This window comes from Sturnira hondurensis, unplaced genomic scaffold (genome assembly GCF_014824575.4).
Source record: "Sturnira hondurensis isolate 20B ecotype Veracruz unplaced genomic scaffold, ASM1482457v3 Scaffold0006437, whole genome shotgun sequence".
Classification (NCBI taxonomy): domain Eukaryota; kingdom Metazoa; phylum Chordata; class Mammalia; order Chiroptera; family Phyllostomidae; genus Sturnira; species Sturnira hondurensis.
The window spans coordinates 3,605,051-3,617,716 of NW_028079068.1; the positions used below are offsets into that span (position 1 = coordinate 3,605,051).

At 43.4% G+C, this 12,666-nt stretch overlaps 1 protein-coding gene across 1 annotated transcript in view; it reads left to right on the top strand.

Annotated features, from left to right (window-relative positions):
• Window positions 1–9,703: 9,703 nt before the first annotated feature.
• Window positions 9,704–12,666, top strand: part of PTN (pleiotrophin) — a 98,272-nt gene continuing 95,309 nt past the window's right edge. The window contains exon 1 of the mRNA XM_037049130.1: window positions 9,704–9,780. The gene's annotated coding sequence lies outside the window, so the exon portion shown is untranslated. The remainder of the gene's footprint in view (window positions 9,781–12,666) is intronic.

The window sequence follows — 12,666 nt, forward strand, 5'->3', positions numbered from 1 at the left end:
GTTATTCTCAGGTATAAAATATGCACATTTTCTGGACTGTCCAAGTGGCAGGAGAGGGAGGGAGAGTGGGGGGGGGAGGGGAGAGAGAGAGAGAGCACGCTCGTGTGCATGCTTAGATAACACAAAAATGTGTCTGTGAGAAGTTGTCACCGTCTTCATTAGCAAATGAAACTTCCGCTTCCTCAGCTATGAAGTAGTAATAATATCTATCTTTATAGGGTTCCTGATGTGTATCAAATGAGAAATTATATGTGAAAGACTGTACAACTCACGTCATTCAAAGGAAGTTGTGCTCCTGTGGCACTTGAAGATGGTAATCTTTAAAGAGGAAAGTTGAAAGATGGACTTTGGTTCTTGTAAATACATGCTAGCTAAGGGCCTCCAAGTTGCTAAAATTATAACATTTATCCTAATAAATTGTGAATATTTTATTGTCATTTTTAATATTTGCACATTTTATTAGACTCCCATACTCAGAATAGCAGGCCTCTTAAAGAATGCTAGGCTTGCTAGATTTCAGAGAGAAGAAAATCAAGGTCAAGAGCCATCAGTGAATTATCCAAAATCAGAAATCTAAGCGACAGCCAGTCAGAAGAACCAGCTCTTCTCATTTTATCCTCCTTGTCTTGTATCTGCATCCTTTCGAAATGACAGCTTGCTTAACCAAACAATGAGCTCCGAGAGGTGGTGGTGGTGGTGGTGGGCAGCCCAGCGTGGCTGTGTAACCTTGGAAAGGCTTCCCCGTGTGGGAGGAGCCTGCTGGGAGGGTAGTGTTCAGGGAGCCCTGTAGAGCTGCCGAGACCTTACCTTATAACGCATACAGGAGTCTGTTGTGTGCAGAGGTCGTTGAGGGCAGCTACCTGGCTACCATAGAAGTAATTCATTAGAGACTGTAAGAAATAAAGAAGAATTACAACAAGCCAAATTTTAGATGATGCCTTTCCGATGAATTTTACCTGATGCTATGAAAGTTGAGATTCTTGAGTGACAGATTGACGAGATGACAAGTTCTGAAAAGATTGTCTTATTTTTAGGCCTTCTCATGCTCTCCACATCTGCCTGATTCACCTCTCTAAACACCTACTTGCACCGTGTCAGTTTGTGTCTGAAACCCCCAGGTCTCTGCAGGGTCCACCGCAAAGGTAGGTTCAAGGTCTGCCATGGCGTGAACCTGACTCCAGCCCAGGCTTGTCCCCAGATCTGGCCCCTCACCTCCGCCAAGTTGTCTACGAACCACACCCAGAATCCTTTCTGGACGCCATGAGCTTCCTCGGTTGGAAAAATTGCCATCCCTGATTCCATGCGCCGTGTTTTGAAAAACCCGTTCTTCCAAACCCAGTCAAGACCTTCTGTTTCTTATGGTTAAAAACATGAAGTGTTTCTAATTTTTCCTAACCTTTGACATGGGTGCATTTTCCTCCAAACTGAGGAAGTAACCCTGCCTTGTAAAGGCATTTGCCTGCGTCAGCACAGTCATGCCCTACGTACAATCTCTTTGGGGACAGGGCACACGTCTTGGTATGTCACTTTGTCTTGGTGCATCCCTGGCCATCAGTGCTGCCTGACAGGACCTGGACCTGAAGCAGAGCCTGACAGGTCAGGCACCTACAGACATTCTTCTTGGTTAACTACCAGCAAATATCTATTCATCATTATAGGAGTTAGCAATGTACTCTGGGGAATGAGAGAGGAGAAACTGGTTTCTTACACTACAAGAGTTTGCTTTTGAAAGTCTTTGGATATAGTTTGTTCTATAAGGGAATATAGGTATGTTTTAAAGGCTTGTTACTTAACAACATGCATTTTCTGTTCACATGGCCCAGAATTTAATGCAGTGATTTGAAAGGTTCTTTGTTAATTCAATGAATGATAATCTAGTGTCCATTAATTACCATGCAGTGTTCCAAACAGTGTCCAATGAGGCGAACACTGTTGTTATCCTTACTTTTCAAATGGCAAACCAAGGCACAACGGGATTAAGTAATTTAGCAAAGTTCACACAGACCATAAGTAAAAGGCCTGGGCTTTTTACATATGGCAAAAGCCAGCAAAATGACTAGGATCAATGCTATTACCCACTACACCAGGCTGTGTCTTTATTTTATTTTGTAAATGAATTTTATTGAGGTACATCTAAAATTTTAGTTGTACACGATAAAATGTACCCATTTACTCAGTGGATTGATCGCGGTTCGATCCCCAGTCAGGGCACATGCCTGGGTTGTAGGCCAGTCCCCTGCAGGCCAACTCCCAGCAGGGGACGCCCGAAAGGCAACCATACACTGATGTTTCTCTCCCTCTCTCCTTCCCTTCCCCTCTAAAGACAAATAAATAAAATATTAAAAAAATAAAATGTACCCATTTAAGTATATGGTCCAGAAGAAGATTTTCGACGAATGTTTGTATCTATGTAGTTCACCACTTCAATAGACCATTTAGTGGTTCTATCGACCCCTCTCCATTCTCAACTTACAGTCGCCAGTAACCACTGATCTGTTTTTTGTCCACGTAGGTCAAGTTTGCTTTATCTAGAATTTCATCTAGTGGCATTGGATAGTATGTGCTCATTTAATAGCATCACATAGTATGTGCTTATACGCATCTGGCTTGTTTTGCTCAGCATAGTGTTTTTGAAATCCCTAAGGCTGCATGTATCATTCTTTTATTGCCAAATAGGATTTCATTGAATGGATCTACTAAATTTTATTAACATATTTTTCAATTGATGGATTTCAAATTTAGGGCTGATATGAATAGAGATGTCACAGACACTTACGTGCAAACTTTTGTGTGGAATACATATTTCATGTAACTTAATGCCTAGGAGTGAAAAGGCTAGGTCACATGGTAGGTGTGTGTTTAATTTATGAAAAGCTGCCAAGCTGTTTTCCAAAGCAATCGCACCATTTTCTATTCCTACCAGTTCCTGGGCTTGTTTATCTTCGTAATTTTACCTCTGTGGGTAGGTATACAGTGGTATCTCCTTGGGGGTGTCAGTTGGCATTTCCTTGACAGGGGAAATGGTGTTGAGCATTTTCTCATGTGCTTCTTGTGGTTTATGTATTTTCTTTTCTGAAGTGACTGTAGAGATCTTTCAGCAACTGTTTGGTTGATTGGCTTCTGGTTATTGAGTTAGGAAATCGTGGGTCACAATCTTTGTCAGTCATGTACTTTGAGGATATGTGTTTGCATTCTCGGAATTGCCTTTTTATTATTTTTATTGATTGCTCTCAAAGGACAAACATTTTCATTTTGATGAAGTCCAACTTATTAATACTTTATATACTAAGTTAGTGCTGTTTATGTGCTAAGCAGTCTTTATCTACTCCAAGGCAACAAAGACTTTCTCCTACTCTTTTTCTAGAAATTCTAGAGCATTCACTTTTGTATTTGGGTCTATGATCCATTTTGAGTTCATTTTTTCTACCATGTCGAACTTTCGTTCTTTCAGGACCATTTGTTGGAAAGACGATCCTTTCCCCGCTGGAATATCTTTGAGTCTATGCATGAGTTGATAGCCGTGTTCTCCACTGGCCCATCCATCTATCTTCATGCCAGAGTCACAATATTTTTTATTCTTTTTGCTTTACAGCAGGGCCTGATACAAGTAGCCTTCTTTACTTCAAAACTGTTTTGCCTACTTGAAAAACTTTGCACTGTCATGGAAATTTTGGCATCAGTTTTAAAAATCTCTATAAAAAAGCCTATTAGGATTTGGTTTGTGTTGCATTGAATCTATGGAGAAGTATGGACAGAACTTTTCTCCTAACCATCTTAAATTTTCCGATTGATGAACAGAATGAATCTCCCCCATTTCTATAGGTATTCTATAACTCCAATCAGAAGTGTCTGCTGTTTTTTAGCATGTAAGTGCCGAACATGTTTTGCTTAATTTATCCCACAAATAGTTCATGCATTTGCTATACATCTTTTAATATTTCCTTTTCCAATTGTTCATTGCTATAAATAAACATAAACTTGATTTTTATAACTTGATTTCAGCTGGATAAAAATGTACCTATTGTAATCCCATGCTCAGAAGAGCGGGACTCCTAAAGATTGCTAAGCGTGCTGGATTTTGGAGAGAAGAAAATCAAGGTCATTAGTTCTAGGAGGTTTTCTTTGCATTCCTGTCAATTTTCTATGTACATAGTTATTTGTATGAGAATAAAGACAATCATACATCTTCCTTTCTATTCTTTGTTATTTCTTTTTCTGGCCAAATTTCACTGGCTGAGATCTCCAGTACAATATTTAATAACAGTGGTCATTAGTTAATGAGTCACTAGTTAATTAGTCAATTTCTTTAAAAGAACTTATGCACCCCTATGTTCATAGCAGTGCTATTTACAGTGCCACGTGCTGGGAGCCGCCTAAGTGCCCATCAGCAGATGAGTGGATTAAAAAAACTATGGTACATTTACACAATGGAATACTACACAGCAGAAAGAAAGAAGGAGCTCCTACCTTTTGTGACAGCATGGTTGGAACTGGAGAGCATTATGCTAAATGAAATCAGCCAGTTGGTGAAAGACAAATAGCATATGATCTCACTTACAAGAGGAATCTAAGGAACAAAATAAACTAATGGTCATTCTTGCCTTGTTCCTAATCTTAGATGGAAAGCATTGTCTTCCACTGTGAAGTATAACATCAGCTGAAGGCTCTCTGCCTACATATCTTATCGTAACAAAGATAGTCATCGATATTCTTAAATTGCTTGAGAATTGATATCAAGAATGGGCGTTGTCTTTTCAAATGCTTTCCCTATATATTTAATGTGTTCTTTCTGTTCCTCTACTTAATCTACCAGTATGGTGAATTATACTGTTTGATTTTTACATGTAAGCCCAGCTTGCAGTCTGTGGATAAGCAGCCAGCATGCTGTACATAATTATATTCTTACACATTACTGGCATCGATTTGATCATATTGGCTACAGACTTCTGCATCCATGTTCATGAAAGATATTGCATCTGTAGATTTGGTTTTCTTGTAACGTGTGATCACACCCCTTTGGGTGTTTCAGGCCTCATTTCCCGGGTGAGTTGGGTGAAGTCATTGTTCAGGGCCTGTTCCTCAGCTTTGCCAACTGAGAACCTTGGTTTGAGCAGTTCTGGACAAGAAAGACAACGTTGAGGGGCTTACGTCAAGCAACTTAGATTTGTCAGGGAATGACTGATGCAGAGCAAATTTGTGAAACACCAAGGAGAAATTGTAGCAAGCATTGGTGGTTGCCTCCCATACCCTTTCTACCTCTTTCTTTTGCTCTCAGAGATCGGGTGGCTACGTGACATGGGGAACTTGTCTGTCCTCCTTTGGGGCTTGGGCCCTGTTTGCTTTATGCTAAATATGCCAGAAGCTCCTAAAAATGAAATTGAAGAGGCTTGGTTTACAACTCGAAGATGCAGAGTCAGAAGGTAGAAAGGCACGGGTCCTTGAAGGCTTAGAAACACCGACTTCACCGACCTGCGTTACTTGTGAGATCAATTCCTTAATTATTTAAGCTGTTCTTGGTTGCGTTTTCTGTGTTTGCATCGAACTAGCATAATCATTACAAGTGTTACCAAAAATAGATGTGAGTTTGTCATCTAGTCACAGAGATCAAAATAATAAAGTAGGAGTTTTTTTTAAATTGCTTTTGAACTATTTTAGAGAGAGGGAGAGGGGTGTATGAATGGGACTTTCATCAGACAGTGTGAGTTGGATAAATTGCCCTTTGGCATTCCAGGGGGTTTGAGAAACTGGAAGGGATAGTCAAGAATCTAAACATTCTGCCAAGCGGGCAACCCAAGAGATGTGCTGACAAATTCCCCATCAGGTTCCTTCACGTTTTAAAATTTTATGCTGCTCACACTTCTCCTTGTATTTGTCACTGCGAAATCAGCGGCCTCGTTTTCAAAACACCCTTAGGACACGTTATAATTTCTATGATTTCCAATCATCTTGCATTAGTTATGTTTTAGCCTGTTAACACTCTTGCAGGAGGCTCATTAATTCCACTTGGAGAGGCTGGGAACTGGCAGGGAAGGTGAGCATTAGTATAAGCCAAGGAACTGCTGCTGGGAGCTTCAGCGGGGCAGAGACAGTGTGAAAGGGAAGTTTGAAATTATCCTAGTTATTCTTCACAAGAAACAGGGACAAGGGGAGGAAGTTTGGACAGTGGCTTACTGCAGTCTCCTGACTGAGATCTCTCCTTCCACGCTTGTCCTCCTGTGAGCTAGTCAACACAGCAAACAGACCCTATTAACCAGAGGCAGGTTCCCACCCTCTTATCGTAATGGCTTCCCACTTCATTCAGCAAAAAAGCAGAATTCCTTGCAGTGAGCAAAGGCTATGGGTGACTGTTCTGTTCCTTCCTTGGCCTAGATGCCTCCTGCCCCATGGACCAACACACAGCCAAGGTCTGGCCTCAGGGCCTTTGCATGGGCCTTGTCTGGAGGTTCTTTTCCCAAATATGTCCTTACCCAGCTCCCTCAATGCTTTTAAAGCCTTCACTCACATTCGCCCCAGGAATCTTGCTTCTGCCAAATGGGCACTTTTATCTTCCCTTCATAGTTGTGTTTTTCCCATGGCACTTATCACATCTTTTAAAAATTTACCTAAGTAGTTAATTAATTTCATGTGCTTGTTTATTTATATGAACAAAATGTAAGCTATGTGAGGGTAGGGATTTTTATCATTGTCCATGGCTCTATTCACTCAAAAACTTAAGTGTTCAATGAATGTCGGCTGAATGAATGAAATGACTTGGAGTCTTAAATCAACGAACGACCCATGCCTATGCCATAGGATGAAGGTTAGAGTTGAAGTCGAACATTTCAGAGTGTGTTAGAAAATATCTTTTGTTCAAACTTTGGTGTACATGCTAGGTTGAATTAAATTATGACTAATCTCAACCTCATAGATTTCAATTTCTTTAAAAGAACTTATGCACCCCTATGTTCATAGCAGTGCTATTTACAGTGCCACGTGCTGGGAGCCGCCTAAGTGCCCATCAGCAGATGAGTGGATTAAAAAAACTATGGTACATTTACACAATGGAATACTACACAGCAGAAAGAAAGAAGGAGCTCCTACCTTTTGTGACAGCATGGTTGGAACTGGAGAGCATTATGCTAAATGAAATCAGCCAGTTGGTGAAAGACAAATAGCATATGATCTCACTTACAAGAGGAATCTAACGAACAAAATAAACTAATGAGCAAAACAGAACCAGAGACTTGGAAGCAGGCAATAGACTGACAGTAGCCAGAGGGGAGGAGAGGCGGGGGGAAATGGTGGAAAGAAGGGGAAGGGATATTCAAGGAACATGTAGGCATGACCCATGGACATGGACAACTGTGTGGGGACTGACTGTGGGAGTGGGGGGTCAGACTGGTCAGAGGTAGGCAAAGGGGGAAAAATTGGGGTAACTGTAATATAATAAACAAGAATTTAAAAAAACTCTTCAATCTTCCTTTATATTTTTAAAATTCAGTAGTTAAATAATGCTAGTTAGGGTTAAATGATCTCAGCTCTATTTACATTCAGGACAAATACATCTTTTTTATTGTGGAGGCTTGGTGGACTGGCCTGTGCGTTTGGAATGTTTAGCAGCACCCCGGCCTCTACCCACTAAATCCCAATAGCAACACCTTCCCTACAAGGTGACAATCGAACGTTTACAGTCATCATAAAATGTCCCCCGGATGGCAAAAATGCTCCTGGTTGAGAACCACTGATGTAAATAATTTTTACCTACTCCTGTTTGAATACAAGGTTATGTTTTTGACATAGCACATGTAATGGAGTGGAGATCCTGGGCATCTCACACTTCCTTCATCAGCCCCGTGGGCAAACACCATAATAACTGGTAGCAACATGTTGTATTTGTAGATGTTAAGAAAAAGTTTCCGAAGGAATAGAAAATGGATAACCCCGTGTTCAATGTCCTTTAAACTCAATCCCTATGGACTGAGGTGGTGGTTGGAAACTCTCTTTCAGTAAAAAGCCTTGGGCAAATAATAATAATAACTGAGAATGTGCATTCCTCCACGATCTACACGGGTAAAAGCAGATTAAAACAGACATGATTTTGCTTCGATGGGAAAATAAAATCACAAAGGGGGAAACAGGCCACCTGGAGTCTGTGTGCAGAAAGACGACAGTTCCTTATTCATTATTTCATATGAGGTTGGTCTGTGGCATGTATACAGAGAGTCTAGTTAAGGGGGTGGACTGGAGGTGTGCAAGTGAATTTCTGGTTTGAAAAAAGAAAAGACTGATTAATTGATTTAAACTTCTCCCTGTAGAGACATCTCTGTCCCCACCCTGCACTTCACGGGACCATTTGCCCAGGTTTCCGTCCATGGGAGAGCCTGGAGTCCTTAACAAGTACTCTCTGTAAATCAATTCCTGTTTCTTGGATTTAGATATAGTGCTAGCTAAATGTAAATTTCAAGAATCATGTAAGACACTTAATGGACACGTTTCAAACTGAATGGAGACAATGTAACCTCAGATCTTGGGGAAATGGAAGTATTTGGAATGACTTTTGGGGTGGACACCATCAAATGAGAAGCTGAAAGGAAATAAAAGGAGCAAGGTGATGAACGAGAAAGCACTGATACGTGGTAAAGAATCTCATGATTTAACTTTTGAGAATGTCTGGAGCAAATTTGTTTTTATACTTAATCATTTTAACATCTCATCTATGACATAACTATTCATCTGTGTTACTAAAAGAATCCTAGAGATACCACCTCCGCATCTTTTCTCATTGGGGCAAAATGGGAATTTCAGAAAGCCCTTGAAGCTCAGCCTCTGAGTTTTAAAAACCCCCAATTTTCAGCTACGGTTGATTAATCCCCTAAATTCTTGGGTGTCAAAGGCCTGTCACTAAATAGGTCACTAAAGGCACCAAGGAGGCCAAAAAAAGGAAAGAGCGCCCTAAAGGAAAACGGCATTTAATTGGGAACTCACAGACATCTGTCACTCTTTGTGACAAGCGCAAAAAAAAAAAAAAATACTTCGCACATTTTGTGGTGCACAGGTGGTAGGGACGAACAGCTGAAGTGAACCAAGCGCTGTGTGTAGGCAGGGCCTTCGGGGGTGGGAAGGATTGAGAGGTTGATTGCGCAGGGTGTGCTTTTTCGATCTGAATATCATTAGAAAAATGTCTGGGGCCAAAATGGTAACCTAAATGCCCTCAGGGCAGCATTGAAGATGTCCACCGTGAGGAACTCGGGTCTGCAGCCACCTAAAGAACAGGTCTTGCGTAAAGTTGGGAAAAGAAATACTGTGTGGGTCTCGCTGCTAAAAACAAAGCCGAGCTCCACCTCTGGCCTCTAGGTTCCAGCCGGTGAGCTCGCCCCTGGGGGGAGGGCCTGCTCCTGGTGCATTCTGCTTTAATGAGCTTCCCAATCAGCTCGCGAGGGGCAGGCGCGCTCCCTCCCCTGCGGGTCTGCATCCTCCCCCTGCCCGCGCGCGCAGCACCCCATCCTCCACTTCCCTTCCGTTCCCTCCCTGCCGCGGCGGAATTGAGTCCAAGGCAGGATCAGGTTCCCCGCCTTCCAGTCCGAAAATCCCGCCAAGGGAGCCGCGGCGCAGAGGAAACCCCGAAGTGAAGCCAGGGGAAGAAAGAGACCAGTGAGTCAGTCACCCGCCAGGAGGGAGGCAGCAAGCAGCAACCCGCGCCGCCAGACCCAGCGACTCGGGTACCTGGATCCCGAGCGGCCGCAAACCTCGCCCCTTTCAACAAAGGCAGCCTGAGCGCAGACAGCACGTTTGCAACTCAAAGTAAGTGAAAAGGGGTGCGCCATGCTCCCAGGTGTCTCCAGTGGAGTTTCCTGCGCCTCCTGCCACTTTGGGGGGCACCAGCAGATGAGGATGGAAGGAGTCGGAGATAGGCGGCCTCGTTGGCTTCCCTGGTGGGGCTGCTTTCAAAACTGATCTGCTCCGGAGGCAAACTGAGGCATATTTGGGGGGAGGGGGGCTCAGGTCAGCATAGTCAGGGTGCCCAGCGGTCAGTGGAAGGCAAGCAGCCTCGTAATCCCATGCGGCACGCATTTCGACAGTGTTCCTGCTACAAGCTGGAGGACGTAGCAGGGGCTTTGCCCTTTGTAAAACGTGCCCAAGTAGGTGTGTCTGTGGCGGGGTAGGGAAGAGAAAGTAAGGAACCTGAGCCAGCAGGCCTCCTTTCTCACCTTTTCTCTGGGCGCCTCGGGACTTGCCCGCTGATGACTCTATTTCTAGATTGGATGCGGGGGCTGGTTCCTCCCAGTGCCGGCTGAGGCTCAGCATCTCCCCCAGAGCTTCCAGCACCCCCTGACCTGCCTACCCGCCCAGGGACGGTTCTAGAAAGGGTTAAGTCCAAAGTTTAAAAGACACACCTTCACCCCCTTCTCTCCTTTGATTGCTAATTTGAATAACTGCCCCTGTACGCTGGCACTTTAACTTCTAATTTCACCCACAGAGGGCTAGGTGTACTTACTACTAATTTGTCAGATCCTTAGTTTCTGAGTTGATGTTTCTGATAAGTTCATAAAGTAATTTGAAAGCCAGGAATGTATTTAACTTCCTCCCTGCTTAACACACCTAACACAAAACTGAAGACACACTTACACCTTTGTCCTTAGCACACATACAAAGTCAAGAACACACAACCAGGTTCTCCGCGCTCCATTGTTAGCTCGCGCCTGTCTCTGTGACTGCTTTGCAAATTTGGGGACGCATCGAAAAAAATGGGAGTGGCCTGTTGGGGGAGGGGTGGCGATGAAAGCGGAGAATGAACAACGTGGAGGGCCATCCAAGTTCCCGTCTTGGAGCATCTTTGATCTCAGTAGGCATTTGGCTTTGGCTGCTTGAGAAAGACGGCTGTGTGTGTGTGTGTGTGTGTGTGTGTGAGTGAGTGTGTGTGAGTGTGAGTGTGTGTGAGTGTGTGAGTGTGCTGGAGGAAAGGGCCTGGGAGGAGATTCAGGAACTACCAAGATGCGCTGTTGAACATCACTATGCAATTTCATGACCCCAGGCAGATGCGGACTCGATGAAGCGGTGGAATCCCATAGCCTCGTGGTCAACTGGCAGGTGAAGAGATGTGTGGAAACCCTGCCCGGTAATGGGAGGGTCTCCCAGCTCAGAACGTCAGGCTTGTGTTCCCCTTCTCCATGATGCTCCCTTGTAGGTCAATTGTGCATTTTAAAGACCCAGTCATTATTGTTTGAAAAAAACTTTTGTCGGCCAGTTAAATTCAAAGGCAATCAGAGTGGATGTCATCTCCTTTATCCTCTGTGGGACAGGAGTTGTTGCTGAGTGGTGATATTTGTACTTGTGCGCATCGTACTCTCCCACCGTACTTTAAGTTTCTGGAAGGCGATCTTTTCTCTCCTGCCCTCCCAGGCCTCCTGTAGGACAGTTTTCTCCTCGTGTAGTGAAAGCCCTCCGTGACCACTGCCCACCTGAAACCACATGGGTCTCGCTGGGCGCTGCAATCCAGCTGTTCCCGTGTGGACACGATTGCACCGTGTTTCCCAAACTTGAGTTGGGAGAAGCATGAAACTCCTGTCAATGTATAGCGTTGTATTACCTTTTAAGTAAGGTATTTGAATAAGAAAGCTATATGTGTAAGAATATATACAGTATAGCATGTATTATACACTAATGCATAATTCTGTGGTTTTCTAGACCTCTTTCCATGGTATTTGGTATGACACGTTGACTAATTTATTGAAAGTTTCCACATGCCTTGTTTGGTCTTTATAAATCACAATATGTTGCAGTCCTCACATTTCTTTAGGAGCATTTTTGTTTTATTCCAGTAAAGCCAACGGCCTGGTTTGCATTTTCACAAAACCTTATTATTAGCAATAGCCTGAAAGAAATAAGGTCTCCGAATAGTTTGTTTTTATCAATAAAATCAATCTTTGACATTAAATATGTTACGTTTCAATGTTTTTCTCCCTTTGGAGATAACGCTTGCTTTCTCATTGAAAGGACATTCTCTCATGCATTCTGATCATATTCCTACTTGCCCTATGTCGGTTTTGTTACTATTCAAAAAATTTTCTGCCCTGGCTGGGTTGCTCCATCGATTGGAGCATCATCCTGTACACCGAAGGCTGTGGGTTTGATTCCTGGTCAGGGCACACACCTAGGTTGCTGGTTCAATCCCTGGTCAGGGTGCATACAGGTGGCAACCAATCATTGCTTCCCTCTCACATCCATGTTTCTCTCTCTCTTTCACTCTCTCTCTCTCTCCCTCCCTCCTTTCCTCTCTCTTTAAAATCAGTTAAAAATACCCTCAGGAGAGGATTAAAAAGATTAATTTTTTTCCTAAGGAGACTGAGTTTTATTAGCTAATTCAAAATGGTGTATGTAGTCAACCAACCATAGATCGAGGGCCAGAAGTCAGAATTCAGAATATAAATTCCCGTTTTTCCAACACTTCTGCACTGTGATAAGGGGAGTTGTTACTGACTTCTCTCCCGAAGGTGATGTCCACACTGAGACCACCTAGGGTGACCAGTCAGCAAACGTGGTTCACACCTGCGGGCCCTCTGCCCACTGCCCTCCCGCCCTCGTTCTGCTGCTGGGATGCCGAGTCCCCTCTGGCTGCTGTTCTGATGAATAATCAGGAGAACTTTTGCCTCCTCTTGGCACAACGCCGTGACATTGCCCTGGAGTAAA